Source organism: Callithrix jacchus, chromosome 19 (assembly GCF_049354715.1).
Source record: "Callithrix jacchus isolate 240 chromosome 19, calJac240_pri, whole genome shotgun sequence".
Lineage (NCBI taxonomy): Eukaryota > Metazoa > Chordata > Mammalia > Primates > Cebidae > Callithrix > Callithrix jacchus.
The window spans coordinates 37,467,056-37,482,816 of NC_133520.1; the positions used below are offsets into that span (position 1 = coordinate 37,467,056).

A 15,761-nucleotide genomic window follows, 5' to 3' on the forward strand; every position below is an offset into this window, starting at 1 on the left:
GATTCATGTACAATATGTTCATTGCAGCACTGTTTACAATCGCAAAGACCTGGAATCAACCCAAATGCCCATCGATGATAGACTGGACAAGGAAAATGTGGCACATAGACACCATGGAATACTATGCAGCCATAAAAAATGATGAGCTCGTGTCTTTGTAGGGACATGAATGAATCTGAAAACCATCATTCTCAGCAAAGTGACACAAGAACAGAAAATGAAACACCACATGTTCTCACTCATAGGCGGGTGTTGAACAATGAGAACACATGGACACAGGGAGGTGAGCATCATACACTGGGGTCCATTCAGGGGGGGTTAGGGGAGGGACAGAGGTGTGTATGGAGGTTGGGGAGGGATAACATAGGGAGAAATGCCACGTATAGGTGACAGGGGAATGGAGGCAGCAAACCATAATGCCATGTGTGTACCTATGCAATAACCCTGCATGATCTGCACATGTACCCCAGAACCTAAAGTACAATAAAAAAAATATATTTTTTAAAAAAAGAATAGATCCACATTTAGGGGCTGAAGACCAAGTCAATGGGCAAATCTGCACACTGGACCTATTTTTTGTTTGTTTGTTTGTTTGTTTCTGTTTGTTTGGTTTTGGTTTTCTGTTTGTTTGTTTTTTTTTTGTTTGTTTGGTTTTCTGTAAGGCAGAATCTCACTCTGTTACCAGGCTGAAATACAGTGGCGTGATCTCGGTTCACTGCAGCCTCCACCTCCCAGGTTTAAGTCATTCTCCTGCCTCAGCCTTCCCAGTGGCTCAGACTACAGGTGCGTGCCACCACACCTGGCTAATTTTTTGTATTTTTAGTAGAGACGGGGTTTCACCATGTTGACCAGGATGGTCTCAAACTCTTGACCTCGTGATCCACCCGCCTCGGCCTCCCAAAGTGCTGGGATTACAGGCGTGAGCCACAGCTCCCGGCCTGGGTCTTAAAGTGAAGCCATGGAGAAATAGGGAGTCTTTGGTCTAAAGAAAAGAGGAGGACTTTAAATCCCAAAGTCTGGGTTTTATGTGAAATGCTCCCTGAGGAGCAGAAGAATGTCTCCTTTATACCTGCCCCAAACATTCACCACCTTCCAAAGCAAAGGATGGGAAAAGTCTCACCATATGTTCTGAGAAGCCCCCTACCCCTGCTCCCTGCAGTGTCTTGCTGAATTCAAGAAGCCCTCCAGGAAAGACATTCCCATTTCCTTCTCATTCTCTTGGTCTGTTGTTTTTCTATAGCCTGGGTTACGCAGAGTAGAGCCTGACATAAACGTTTATGTGAGAGAAGTTTCTTTGAAAGGGCTGAGGACAGAGAGAGCGGGAAGGAAAGCAAGCCAACATCAGGACGCATTTTCATTCTCCAGTGAGTCCTCACCCTGGGGAGACTTAAATCTCATGGAATTAGGGGACCAACTGTTCCTTTCTGACCTGGACTTGATCCATGACCTGGCCTCGTCACCTTCTGTGTTCTTCTGTCCTCCTTATCCACGTCACGTATTAACTCAGACTCAATGAGATCTGAAAACAGAATTTTGAAAGAGGAGTAATTTCTGCTAAACGTCACTCAGTTTCCCTACACCTCTGTTCCATGGAAGAAATTCCAGTTTCCTTCATTCTTTTTACAGCACATGGCCTTTTGTACACTGGGTCTCATTTACCATAATCACCTGTGCTTCCTAGCTTCTTTCCTGACTATTAATAAAGGATTTCTAATTCCATTTGGAGTTTCACCTGCTTATTTCTAGAAGTTCACAAGGAGGGCCACACATTTGCATGAAACTTTTTCTCATGTTCTTTTACCTGCCCGGGTCCCCCACATTGATATTACTGCCCCCACAAAGCCACATGCTCATCTTAACTGTGAAACATTCTGGAAATGGCGAGGTCCCTTCAGGCTAGATTTAACCCTTGTTCCTCCACTATGCTTTCTGGTAACTTTTCTACTCATTCAGCTCCAGGGAAAAAAGTTTCTATTGAATGCACAAAACATGAAACACTTTTTCCCTTAGAGCAACAGATTCAAAGAAATACAAAGCAGGAGAGAAGAGGCAACTCACATTTATAAGCAACGGATGAGAAATGGAGGCTCAGGGAGTGCCCTGACCTGTGCACGCTTAACCATATGGAGCCAGTATGTAATGTAGGCCAGGGATTTCCTAACCAAGCATCAATCTCTCCCTCTCTCTCCCTTTCTCCTTCTCCATCTGTCTCTTTTCTCTGTTCTTTTCAGTCTGTCTTTCTCTCACTTTTTCTCTCCCTGTCCCTCCCTATCTCTCCCTCTTTTCTCTCTCCCTCCCTCTCTCTCCTCTCTCATCTCTTTTTCTGTCCCTCCTTCTTTCTCCCTCCCTCCTTTTTCTTCCTCCCTCCCTTTCCCTCTGTCTCCCTCTCTCCGTTCCCCTCTCTCCATTGCCCTCTTCATCTCTCACTCCCTTCCCCTACTGGTCTTTTAGTCTCCACTGATGCAGCTAAATCCAGTTTTCTGTGATTACTGTGTTGGCATCTCAGGTAAGATTTGAATATAAAACTAGCTCCATTTTTTCTGTATATAGTTCCTTTCCTGTTTTCCTTTAAGCTGACTGTAAGCCTAGATTGCCTTCCCCATTGCACTGGCAGATGACCTGCCCTGACTGTCTCTGTGGAAACCACTGGTGAGGAGTGATCAGAGTGCGGTGCACCCTGTCAAGTGTCTCCAAAAAAAACCAAGCTCACACGGCCTGCGTTCTCTTTCTTGTGTCCAGCCAAGACTCGCACACAGGAAGTTCTCTTTCTATATCTTGCTTTATATGCATTCCCAGGTGATATTGTTCTTACTGTAGAAATCAAAACTTGGAGAGACCCTACAGCCTTGGTGTCTGCCTCTTCTGTTTTAAAGATAATGAAAAGGAGATTAAGCAACCAGCACAGGCTCTCACAGCCTTTCCCTAGATCACAAAACTTAAGGTGGCTCATGCCTGTGATCCCAGCACTTTGGGAGGCCCAGACGGGTGGATCACGAGGTCGAGAGATCGAGACCATCCCGGTCAACATGGTGAAACCCCGTCTCTACTAAAAATACAAAAAATTAGCTGGGCACGGTGGCAGGTGCCTGTAATCCCAGCTACTCAGGAGACAGAGGGAGAAGAATAGCCATCCAGCCTGGGTGACAAGAGGGAAACTCCGTCTCAAAAAAAAAAAAAAAAAAAAAAGTTAAGGATGGAGCCAAGAACTTCAGGGCTCCCCATCAGAGTTTCTCCTAGTAGATTTCACTGCCTTTGCATGGATCCTTCACGTTGAAAACACCTGCTCCTCTTACCCCAGCTATTTAATATAGTTTCTGTCAGGAATGTTTGCCCCACATAGGGAAGAGTTCGGTCTTTGAGGAGACACCTTATGATGACACAAACCACCACTCCCTTCTGCATTCTCATCCCTAACACATTATCCCTACAGATTTCCAGGAGACACCCAGAGGTTTTTGCCAATGTGAAATTAGCAACCGTAAATGCTGGAGTCCTAATGAAATACACGTGAGTTAAAAGCCAGTCGCTGCTAAGACGGTGCAGGTGTTCCCGTGCCCACGTTTAATGAATGATTGCTGAATCTACCATTCCTCTAAAGTGGATGGGAAAGCTTCCATCTTTCAGACTGGAGCATATTATACACGGTTAAAATTCCTCCCAGGCCGTCCAGGGAATCCCTTCCTGAGTCATCTCCACATTCAGATGCCTTGTAAACAACAGAGGGGCAATACTCACGCTTCCTAAAAGCTGTTTTTTTGTCTTCAGCAGGTGCAGGGGAGTGAGGGCGCAGCAACCTTGGAGAAGCTGGGATTCCATCTTCAAGGTGGCTACTGCCCTCTAGTGTTCGTACGGGAATAAAGCAAAAAAGTATTCCTGGTTGAATCAAAACCCAACCTTGCGAATGAAATACCGCATCTTCCAAATCAAAACCACATTGAGATACCATCTCACGCCAGTTAGAATGGCGATCATTAAAAAATCTGGAGACAACAGATGCTGGAGAGGATGTGGAGAAAAAGGAACACTTTTACACTGTTGGTGGGAGTGTAAATTAGTTCAACCATTGTGGAAGACAGTGTAGCGATTCCTCAAGGCCTTAGAAATAGAAATTCCATTTGACCCGGCAATCCCATTACTGGGTATATATCCAAAGGACTATAAATCGGTCTACTATAAGGACACATGCACACGAATGTTCATTGCAGCACTGTTTACAATAGCAAACACCTGGAATCAACCCAAATGCCCATCGATGATAGACTGGATTGGGAAAATGTGGCACATATACACCATGGAATATTATGCAGCAATCAGAAATGATGAGTTTGTGTCGTTCATAGGGACATGGATGAATCTGGAGAACATCATTCTCAGCAAACTGACACAAGATCAGAAAATGAAACACCGCATATTCTCACTCATAGGCGGGTGATGAAAAATAAGAACACATGGACACAGGGAGGGGAGTACTAAACACTGGGGTCTATTGGGGGGAAAAGGGGAGGGCTAGTGGGAGGGGGAGCTGGGGAGGGATAGCCTGGGGAGAAACGCCAAATGTGGGTGAAGGGATGAAAGCAAACAAAACACACTGCCATCTGTGTACCTATGCAACTGTATTGCATGCTCTGCACATGTACCCCAAAACATAAAATGCAATAAAAAAATAAGAAAAAAAAAAGAAAAGAAAAAAAAGCAATCCTAAAAAAAAAAGAAATACCGCATATTCTCACTCATAGGCGGGTGATGAAAAATGAGAACACATGGACACAGGGAGGGGAGTACTAAACACTGGGGTCTATTGGGGAAAAAAGGGGAGGGCAAGCGGGGGGGGCTAGGGAGGGATAGCCTGGGGAGAAACGCCAAATGTGGGTGAAGGGGAGAAAGGAAGCAAATCACACTGCCATGTGTGTACCTATGCAACTCTCTTGCATGTTCTGCACATGTACCCCAAAACCTAAAATGCAATAAAAAATGAAAAAAAAAAAAAACCTTGCAATGGTTTTCCATTAGTGACATGTCTCAGCAGCCTGGGCAGGAGCTGGGAAAATACCATCAGATGAGGATACTGCAATGGGACTGGCTTGTTGTGGCTCCCAAGGTTTTCGTTGGTTTGTTTGTTTCTTTGTTTTGAGACAGTCTCACTCTGTCACCCAGGCTTTCTCTTTCTTGGGTCCGACCAAGGCTCACACACCGTCTGAGCTCACTGCAACCCTCCACCTCCCAGGTTCAGGGGATTCCCTTGCCTCAGCCTCCCAAGTGGCTGGGACCACAGGCACACACCACCACACCCACATTGTTTTTGTATTTTTAAAAGAGATGGGGTTTCACCATGTTGGTCAGACTGGTCTCAAACCCCTGACCTCGAGTGATCTACCTGGCTTGGCCTCACAAAGTGCTAGGATTACCGGTGTAAGTCACCACACCAGGCATCCAAGCTTTCTTTTTCTTTCTCTTTTTTTTTTTTTTTTTTTTGTTTTGAGAAGGAATTTTGCTCTTGTCACCCAGGCTGGAGTGCCATGGCGCGATCTCGGCTCACCGCAACCTCCGCCTCCTGGGTTCAGGCAATTCTCCTGCCTCAGCCTCCCGAGTAGCTGGGATCACAGGCACGCGCCACCATGCCCAGCTAATTTTTTGTATTTTTAGTAGAGATGGGGTTTCACCATGTTGACCAGGAGGGTCTCGATCTCTTGACCTTGTGATCCACCCACCTCGGCCTCCCAAAGTGCTGGGATTACAGGCCTGAGCCACCGCGCCCGGTCCCAAGCTTTGTATTCAGCAAACTCACATTGGTACTTCCTTCCACACTTGTTAAAGTAGTGAAATGCTTCCACACCAGTTAGCAAAGGCCACCACCCTCAGCATCGTGACCTCAAGCATCAGCCCCCAGATCTCTCCATCACCCACTTAAGTTTTAAAGCTCAGCAAGGCAGAAGCCACCAAAACCCAGACCCAGAGCTACAGCTGCAGTGTTAGATCGCGTCTGAATCAATCTGGGAATTCACTCTTTTAAATATGACACTTTCCTTGCTCCTCAGCATTTACCTCTTGTGGTCATTCATCTGTCCATTCATCCTCTAGGGAGACCTACTGTGTATCAAGTACTGTGTTAGTCACAATGCATATGGGGAAACGAGGGTCATCCTAGGTCACAATGTCGTGGGAACCTCTATGGTTAAGATGTTATCTACAATGACTTGGTCCAGTGGCCCAGAAAAATCTGGAGCAGGTGACCGAGCCTGCTTTTGGAAGAGTATGGCATAGGTATACCATACTCTATGCCAGGTCATGACGGTTCAGACCTTGGCTCTAACTCTGAAAACACACTGAGCATTCCAAATCCAAATCCAAATCCAAATCCAGAAAATCCGAAATGCGCCCAAATTGAAAACCTTTTGAGCACCAACAGAATACTCCAAGGAAATGCTGACTGGAGCATTTCAGATATCAAATGCTCAGACTTAGGATGCTTAACCGGTAGGTATGATGCCAACATCCCAAAACCTTTAACAATCCGAAATCCAAAACACTTCTGGTAGCAGGCCTTTGGGATGAGAAATACTCAATCTGTAGCTGTTTGGCCTTTGGCAAGTTCCTTTGCCTGTGTTCCAGTTTCCCCATTTCTAAAAGGAAGAAAATGACATTAACTCATCAGGTTATTATAAAAGTTGAAGGACATAGGCTTTAAAAGTCTTCATCACAGTGCTTGCCATTGAGTAAATGTCACGTGTCTTTGCTAAATATCTAGATCACGAGGTATTAAAGATTAAACTGTATTTACCAATCACCAGATCAACTGTTACTACTATATTTGTTTCTTTGTTTTCTTTTTTGAGATGGAGGCCAGCTTTGTCACCCAAGCTGGAGTGCAGTGGGGCCATCTTGGCTCACTGCAACCTCTGCCTCCCAGATTTAAGCCATTCTCCTGCCTCAGCCTCCAGAGTAGCTGGGACTACAGGCGTACGCCACCATGCCCGGGTAATTTTTCATATTTTTAGTAGAGACGGGGTTTCACCATGTTAGCCAGGATGGTATCCATCTCCTGACCTCGTGATCCACCCTCCTGGGCCTCCAAAAGTGCTGGGATTGCAGGCATGAGCCACCGCACCCAGACTGTTGCTACTATTTTAATATACCTAAGAACAAAAAAGGCATCAGTAATCAGAGCAATTCCACTATCCAGTGATAGTCAGATGGAAAAACAACTAAAGGGAGACAGGAATGAGAGCATGAAAACTATGAAGAGAGAACAAAAGTGGGTTTTGTCATTTCACACTTACAGTATGAGTTTAATTTGGTGGCTGCGTTCACTACACATGGAATTATTTACAGACTGCGGGAGGCAGAAGAGTTCCTTTTCAAAGTTTTTTTTCTTGTTAAATAATAACCATGCCCATAACTTCCTTAAGCCCCATCCTATGTACCTGTTAGGCATGCGGTGCTTACACGCACGTAGTACATTCCATGTCCTTGTACTTTAGTCAAGAACATAACTGTGCTGGACGTGCTCACGGGCATGTCCCAGCTCTCCATGGCTTTTACCTGTTTAGAAAAGTTTTATGTTGTTAGCTAATAAAATTTTAGTTTAGATTGTGAGATCTGGCTCCAGCCAATGGAGATCAGACAGAGCAAAAAGGAAGATCCCAAATGCACAAGGGACAGATTTGTTTTCCATCGTTCATTGTACACTAATGGCATGATGGCTAGCAAGGGTACCCTTCCTGCAGTCCAGAAGGTACTCATTGCATTGCTGAAAGATCCTCTGTCTCAGTGCTCATTTTTCTTCGCGGCACCAAGCATCTATTTTCAACATCTATTTCCAACACAGACTCATATGAGCACTCTACATGGATATACGGTTCAAGCTCCATCCGGTCAGTTGCCGAGTCATTGTAAACTGGCTAATGGGTCCCTTTGCCTGTCACCTGCAGCCTCCTTTTCATGGCTCACAACCTGTGGCCATCCAACACAATCCCAGCTCAGTTAGCACTGACATTTCCTAGAAAACCCAGATGTGGAGGTGGAAACACCTTTCCCGGGGATCCTGGGGTTCTCACCCCACGAACTAATGTCCCTCTTGCATTTCTGACCCCATCTCTTCTTCCACATAACATTTTCTGTAAAACTGATGAGGTAAAAACAGATCAGGTCTGTAGAAAATGGGCAAGTGTTTCATTTCCCTTACCTGGTTTATAAAAATAAAAAATTGGTACACTCCTCAATGAAGGAAAAAAAAAAAACAGGAGGCAGGAACCACATTTGGACATCCACAGCTGACAAGTAAACTAGTAACAATCCTTCTACAAATGAAAGGTGCATTTTGTAGGTTGTAAGGTGATCATACTCGGTGATTACGGCCAATTTTATGTCCATCTCACAGACTCACTGTGAGTGGAATGAGGTGGGAGGTAGAAAATGTGACCAGTTTTTTTATCATGTGTCCCCAGGGCTTGGCACAGGGACTGGCCCACGGTCGGGGCTCAATAAAGATCTGCTGAATGAATGGATGGATGGTTAAATATTAATCTTTTTATGTTTAAACTGACCCTTCCATTCATTCTAGTAAAGCCACCATGGGAATAGTCAATGGCCCCAGGGAATAGAGTGTTTGCCACATTGTCCCATTCCCCAGACTGAAGGCATCCCCAGAATTGTCATGAGAGCATTGCCTGAGGCCTCGTCCCCCACTTCTGGTGTTACATGTAACCCGAGCCACATCATTTAACCTCTCGAGGTCCCCATATTGCAAATAAAATGTGGAAGAAAGTGATTCTTGATGTTTCTCCCAGCTGGTTTAATCAATTTAGAAATACAGAAGAGACGTTAGTGCTGAGAATCATCTCTAACCCCAGTTCTTGGCTGTGGAGGGTTAAAGGGGTGAGGGTCTCACCTAAGAACGAGTTCTTAAAGTTTTCTTACGTTATTTTTATTACTTAGTCTTAATGAACACAAGGTGGCCTGGAACACTGGTTTGGGGGTTATGTGTTACATGACCTCAGGCTAATGTACTACAAACTTCACAGACACGCGCCCCTCTTTCACTAACTATTTTTAATAAAACAAAAGATCAAAAATCCGCATCAGAAGATGACACGATACAGTTGAGACTATGGGAAGCAACTACTTCCAAGCTGGGCATCATAAAATACATCCTCATGAACTGCGAACAAATGGAGTTAACTCCCAAATTATTGCAGCCACCCCAGCACTCCAAAGTTAATCCAATTTTAGCGGTTTTTTTTTTTTTTTTTTTTGAGACAGAGTTTCGCTCTTGTCACCCAGGCTGGAGTGCAATGGCGCAATCTTGTCTCACCGCAACCTCCGCCTCCTGGGTTCAGGCAATTCTCCTGCCTCAGCCTCCTGAGTAGCTGGGATTACAGGCACGCACCACCATGCCCAGCTAATTTTTTGTATTTTTTTAGTAGAGGCAGGGTTTCACCATGTTGACCAGGATGGTCTCGATCTCTTGACCTTGTGATCCACCCGCCTCAGCCTCCCAAAGTACTGGGATTGCAAGTTAATCCAATTTTAAATTTATATAATCCATCTTAACTAGACATGCAGGCTCTAACTGTCCTGTGAATTTCTTAAGCGGTAGCTGGTCCATGAATTGTTATCATTCCATAAAAGAATAATGTTTTAGATGTGGCAATCCCAGATTCACACAATTCTCTTTTAGGAACCTATCCACTGTATTCATATGGAAGGTAAATTACAGCTATATTACATCCAGCTTTTCATTCTTGGCACAGCATTGTTAGGTAACTCCTATAACACACTGAGAGAAATATTAATACACAGTGGCATATATATTTGGAGGAATCAGGGTGTCAAGTCAGAGTGAATATATCTTCTCTCCCTGTATAGAAAAAACAAAGGGAAAGGTGTGAATAAAAAGGTGAGGGTGTCATATATGTCTTCTTTCGTAAAGTGTCTGTTCATATCCTTTGCCCACTTTTGAATGGGCTTGTTTTTTTTCTGTAAATCTGTTTGAGTTCTTTGTAAATTCTGGATATCAGCCCTTTGTCAGATGGGTAAACTGCAAAATTTTTTTCCCATTCTGTTGGTTGCCGATCTACTCTAGTGACTGTTTCTTTTGCTGTGCAGAAGCTGTGGAGTTTGATTAGGTCCCATTTGTCTATTTTGGCTTTTGTTGCCAATGCTTTTGGTGTTTTGTTCATGAAGTCCTTGCCTACTCCTATGTCCTGGATAGTTTTGCCTAGATTTCCTTCTAGGGTTTTTATCGTGCCAGGTCTTATGTTTAAGTCTTTAATCCATCTGGAGTTAATCTTGGTGTAAGGTGTCAGGAAGGGGTCCAGTTTCCACTTTCTGCACATGGCTAGCCAGTTTTCCCAAGGGGAGAAATGAAGCAAAACACTGCCATGTGTGTACCTATGTAACTGTCTTGCATGTTCTGCACATGTACCACCAAACCTAAAATGCAGTAAAAAATAAAAAATAAATAAAAAATAAAAAAAAGGTGAGGGTGGGCAGAAGGAGAGTAAACATTTGAACCATTAAAACCGATCTCAAATAAAGGGTGGTAAAGTGTTGTTAAGATTTGCCTCTTCCAACTTGTTACAGGAGGAAAATTACACAAAGATGTCCGAAGCTGTCATGGGACCTAAGCATGTCCCCAAAACTGAGAAAACACTTGAGGTAGCCATGATGAGTCTGTTTTAAACTTTTGGAGATCTCTGACAGGAAAAAAGTGGCACTTTGCAGCCGTTGAGAGCATTGCGAATTAACTCAATGTAGTTCCTGCAGGCTGATCTTCATCCAGCCAGGGCAGGCTCAAGTCCACTCTCCTCTCCATTGTCAGAAGTTCTGATGCTGTTCCTCTTCCATGCAGTCAACACAGTCTATTGCTGACCTTCATCGGAGTGGCTTGTCCTCAGTTTCTCCCCACCCCCTGCCCCCGGTTTATGTTCAAAATTGGATTTCAGGAAAGAATTATCTTATGCACTGAAGAAAAACATATTTGGTATCCACTACACCCCCTAACTCCCACTCCAATGGATTGTTTCAAAGGCCCTGGTAACATAGCAGGGATTTCTCATGAGACCTGACCATCCTAACTAATATACATCGCATTTTACCACTAAAACAAAAAAAAAGGTATTTACACTTAGAAGAACTGTGGCTACACCTCCCCATCCTTCCCTCAGTCCCCATGTTGTCCGATTCTTGCCTACAAAGAGGGCACTGAACGCATCTCACATTGTTTTTGGGGGATTGCCGAAGTCAAATGCCAGCTTGGAAGATGGAGAGCTTGAGTTTCACAAGTCATCTGTGTAAGAGTGAAAAGTAACTACTCACTCCACCTGCACAAAGAAAAGTGCCTGGACTACGTGGACTGCACAATATGAGTTTGTTATGTGTGTCGTCCCCACAGAAAGTTAAATGGCTGTAAGAAATTGTGCTTGCGTTTCATTTGATCAGACCTCATTTCCTGGGACCTCCAACACCAAGTTCTCCCAAAATATGGCTAAAATGCCGGCAGTATTTGCAGATGCCAGTGTGGAAATTAAACCCAAATAAAGTTATATACAAGCTTAGTTTATGGAATATCTATCTCATTAAGTTTCTTTGAATAGAGCAAAACAGAAATAAATATCCTGCTTAAATGTATCAGCTAATTCTCAAGGAAAGCCTAAGACACTTCGGGGAAAAGTAGATCTCTATAGATGTTGCTCAGATATTTCTCTGTCTATATCAGAGTATCTTCAATGCTATCGTGCCCACTTTCAAGTTGAAAATATGATATGTGATACTTTTAAATGCAAAAAATACGTGTATCCTATTCTTCAAGCCCAATCTTCATATAATGACTCTAATTTTCAGCTAAGCTGATTGGTTAAGTTGTTGGGCTCCAAGGAACTTTACGGAGGAGGTTGGGTGTTTCTTACCCTCTAATTCCTTTGGTAATGCAAATAAGTCCTTGCACTTCACGTAGAGAAATGATGCTCCTCAGTGTGTGCACTCATGCACTCACTGGAGAATCCTCTCCCTGCCTTGGTCTGGGAAGACCTCAAGTTAAACACGCAGCTCTTTGATTCTAAGGGTGCCTCAGGGCATCCCCCAAATCAGTCACCTGAGTTCCAAACAAATTGACAGCTGAAGTGTATCCTAAACTAGGGGTCACAAAGTCAACTTCTTCTCCTGTGCTATCCAAGGTGTCCTCTGGACAGTGACAGGCAGGAGGTGTGGATGCATTTTAGTGTCCTGGACCAGATTCTTTCCACCTTTCCTTTTCCCATAGGTTGTTCACCTCAGGACCTGTTCTCAAGTGTCTGGCAGTCGAAGGGCAATCAGGCCACCCCCAACCAGAGAAGCATCAGCCAGAATGATGGGGACCACTTTAGTTATCCCAACAAAGGAAGCAAAGATGGTGTTTCCCAAGACGGTGCCAAATTTGCGTAATCCATTGAGAATGCCAAAGGCTGTTACCCTGTAAAAGAAGAGGAATGGAAATACTTCTGCCATTCTGAACCTCATTCGATGAACAGGACTGAACCCTTTCTTTTCCTTACTGTAAGGGGAGGAGGGATGCAAGGGATTTTTTCCCCCTAAATATAAAAATAACACATTCTCATTGTAGTTAAATTTGTAAATACAGAATAATATAAAGATGCATGGTTACGTGACCTCTTCACTGAGAGACACTCACCTCTGTTAACATTTTGAAGTATTTTCTTCAAGTGTTTTCCTTTTTTTTTTTTTTTCAAAGATGCCTATTTAAAAATTTTTTACAAGTAGTACATGGTTACTATGGAAATCGTGAAAGGCTGAAGTATGCAAAGCAGAAAGCGTAAATGTTCCCCCTATATCACTCTCAACACTCCTGAACCAGAGACTGCCAGGTGCCCCAGTACCATTCTTCCAATTGTAGGACTACATTTCCCAGACCCCTTTGCTGTGAGCATGGCCATGTGACTTGGTCTTGGCCAATGGGATGTAAGTACAAGTTACAGCGGTCCCAAGAAGCTTCCTTAAGACTTTTCATGCATGGGTCTTTGTGCTCTATTCCCCTTCATTCTTTTCCTTCTACCCTGCTTCGTGATGGAACACGGATGGTTTCATTTTGGACCATAATGAGCCTGTGCTTACTAATCATTTATTCTCTCATGACCCCATCTGTATGCAGAGGACATATTCCCAATACTACCTCTCCCCAACTGAAATAAAATGTGTATTTCTCATACCACGAGTTTATTAAGAATGTGGGTATATTTTTGTACTTAAAACTCTTCTTTTATTTTTGGCTATAACCGTACTGCACAGTAGCTTTCTAATCAACAACCCAGTTCTTTTGTTCGTTTTGGCATTTTTGTTTTCATATTTTCTTGGATCTTTTAACGTGTACTTTTTCAAATAAACTTTTTTAAGTTCCCGGAGGGAAAAAACCTTGTTGAATTTTGAACCAGCTCTTTGATGTTAAAAAAAAAAAAACTAAATGAAATGTGACATTTTTGTAAGATTGAATCTTCCTATCCAAAATTAGATATATCTTGTCTCTTATATATGTATAAATATATAAGATATATAAACATATTTATACATATAAATATAAGATATATATACATATATTTATACATATTTATTTATACATATAAAATAATATATACTAATTATATGTTATATATTATAATTATATATAAATATATAATTTATAAATATATACATTATCTGAGACAGGGCGTGTCTCTGTCACCCAGGCTGGTATGTGGTGCTGTGATCCTCTTTCACTGTCACCTTGAACCACCCGGGCTCTAGCAGTTGTCCGCCTCAGCCTCCTGAGTAGCTAGGACTACAGGCACATGCCACCATGCCTGGCTAATTTTCTAATATTTTTTGTAGAGATGGGGTCTCACTATATTGGCCAGAATGATCTTCAACTCCTGGCTTCGAGCAATCCTTTTGCCTCGGCCTCCCAAATCACTGAGTTGGCATAAATTTATCTTCTCTTATACGTCTTCTTTCATATCTCTTAGTAAAGCTTTGTGGTTTTCTTCATATGAGTATTTCACTTGTCAAGTGGATCCCTAATTATTTTATGATGCCTGCTGTTATTAAATGGATTTCAAAAGCATCTTTAACTTTTTAAATATATTTTAAAACCTATACCTAATTTAGTTTTATTACTGACCACTTGACTAAATTGTCTGTGTCTAGTAGTCCCATTAGTTAATTCTTTTTTTGTAAAATCACATCATATTCATTTGTCCTCCTGTTATTTTGTGTAAAACTTAGCAGTTCTTTGATTCAGATGAGAGGTTCTTTGGCTCCAAATATGATGTGTTGTGCTCCTCTTTTGTTATCTATACCCCAATACCTCTGCCGCCAATTGTGGAAGTATTATTCAGGGATTTTTTTTTGCAGAGTTTCATTTACCCACATTCCTTACCTCCTCACATTCCTTTCTGACCATGGGACCTCTTAACTTTTTTTCTTAAAATTCACAATTCCCCCTCCACGAAGATAAGCAATTACTAGGTAATTGCCTTGACCCGATGCTTTTAAACTGGGCCTCTTCCCATATGTGACCCGTGCAAATTAACTGTAACCCCTGGGCATCCCTGCCACATTCTCTGCCGATTCCCCGGACTTCATGCTGCCTCTTGAGCTTTATTTCTCTCTCTACCCCCACCCTGTGCTATTCCAGTTCTTCATCTTTTCACTTTGTCTTCCATTGGGAGGTCTGTTCTCTCTTGTAGATACACGACACGTGGTGTTGCCAACTTTCCACCCTTATTTCCTTCTCCTGGACATAGTTTGTTTTCATCCTTTGCTTCTTGCCATCCTTCCCACCCTATCAAGCCCTAGCCTGCCAACTTCCAGGTCCATGCCATCCCCTGTGCAGGAGAAACTCAACATAAGAGACGTCTCGTTCAAGGAACATCAGAAAGACCATGATGGTCACACAAGGCATGGGATTTACGGAGCAGGTAGACTCCTAGCCCAAATGAGCCCCTAAGGAAAGCCTGGGGAAGAACAGACCTCTGGTTGGTGGGATACAGCTCTACTTTGATCACATCCACAGCATTCCAGGCTGCAATGCTTGTCCCACAGCACAGGCACTGCCAGCCTGTTGCCAAAAAAAAAAAAAACAGAAATAAGCAGCAGACTGCAGAGATGAGCATGGAGCCACCTGCAGAGGGAGATCAAGGGTAAAAAGAACCATGAGGCCTGTGTCTTGCACAAGGCTGCCACCCACACTCTCACCCCATCTCCCATCCTCACTGGTACACCCGAAGCCAAAGCTGCCTGAAGTATTTTGGGTTCATCCTCCACACAGAGAGAGCACAGCTGGAACCCTCACGGGGCACCCCAGCCATGGTATTAGTGCCCTCTGTGTGGGTGGGATCACCAGGCTTCAGGAGGATTCCGAAGTCACTCTCCAAGGTGCTGCCAGGCTCAGAATGACTGCGGACAGAGCAGATGGGGCAATTTGTTGAGAATCTGTTATGTAGCAGACATTGTTTTAGGTGCTTGAGCTGTATCAGTATTGGCCAAAACACAAAAACTTCAGTCTCGATTTCAAACCAGGATGTCAAAGAGATCTCTGTTCTCTGTTTATGTTGTTCAATGCAGAATTCACAATAGACAAAATATGGAGTCAACCTAAGTGGCCATCAACAGATGATCAGATAAAGAAAATGTGGTTTACATACACAGTGGGATACTTACTATTCAGACTTTTAAGAAGAAAAGAATTCTGGCAGGCACAGTGGCTTATGCCTATAATCTCAGCACTTCCAGCC

The 15,761-nt window shown here is 43.3% G+C and overlaps 1 protein-coding gene across 2 annotated transcripts in view; it reads right to left on the reverse strand.

The window, feature by feature from the left end:
- Positions 1-15,761, reverse strand: part of IRF6 (interferon regulatory factor 6) — a 218,629-nt gene that overhangs the window by 193,666 nt on the left and 9,202 nt on the right. Inside the window, exons 1-2 of one of the 2 annotated variants that reach the window (XM_054248242.2) lie at positions 3,736-3,820; positions 1,430-1,519 (exon numbers count right to left, since the gene is read on the reverse strand). The exons of the other annotated variant lie outside the window; for it this stretch is intronic. The gene's annotated coding sequence lies outside the window, so the exon portion shown is untranslated. Of the gene's footprint in view, positions 1-1,429; positions 1,520-3,735; positions 3,821-15,761 lie in introns of those variants that run through there. 2 annotated transcript variants of the gene reach the window in all.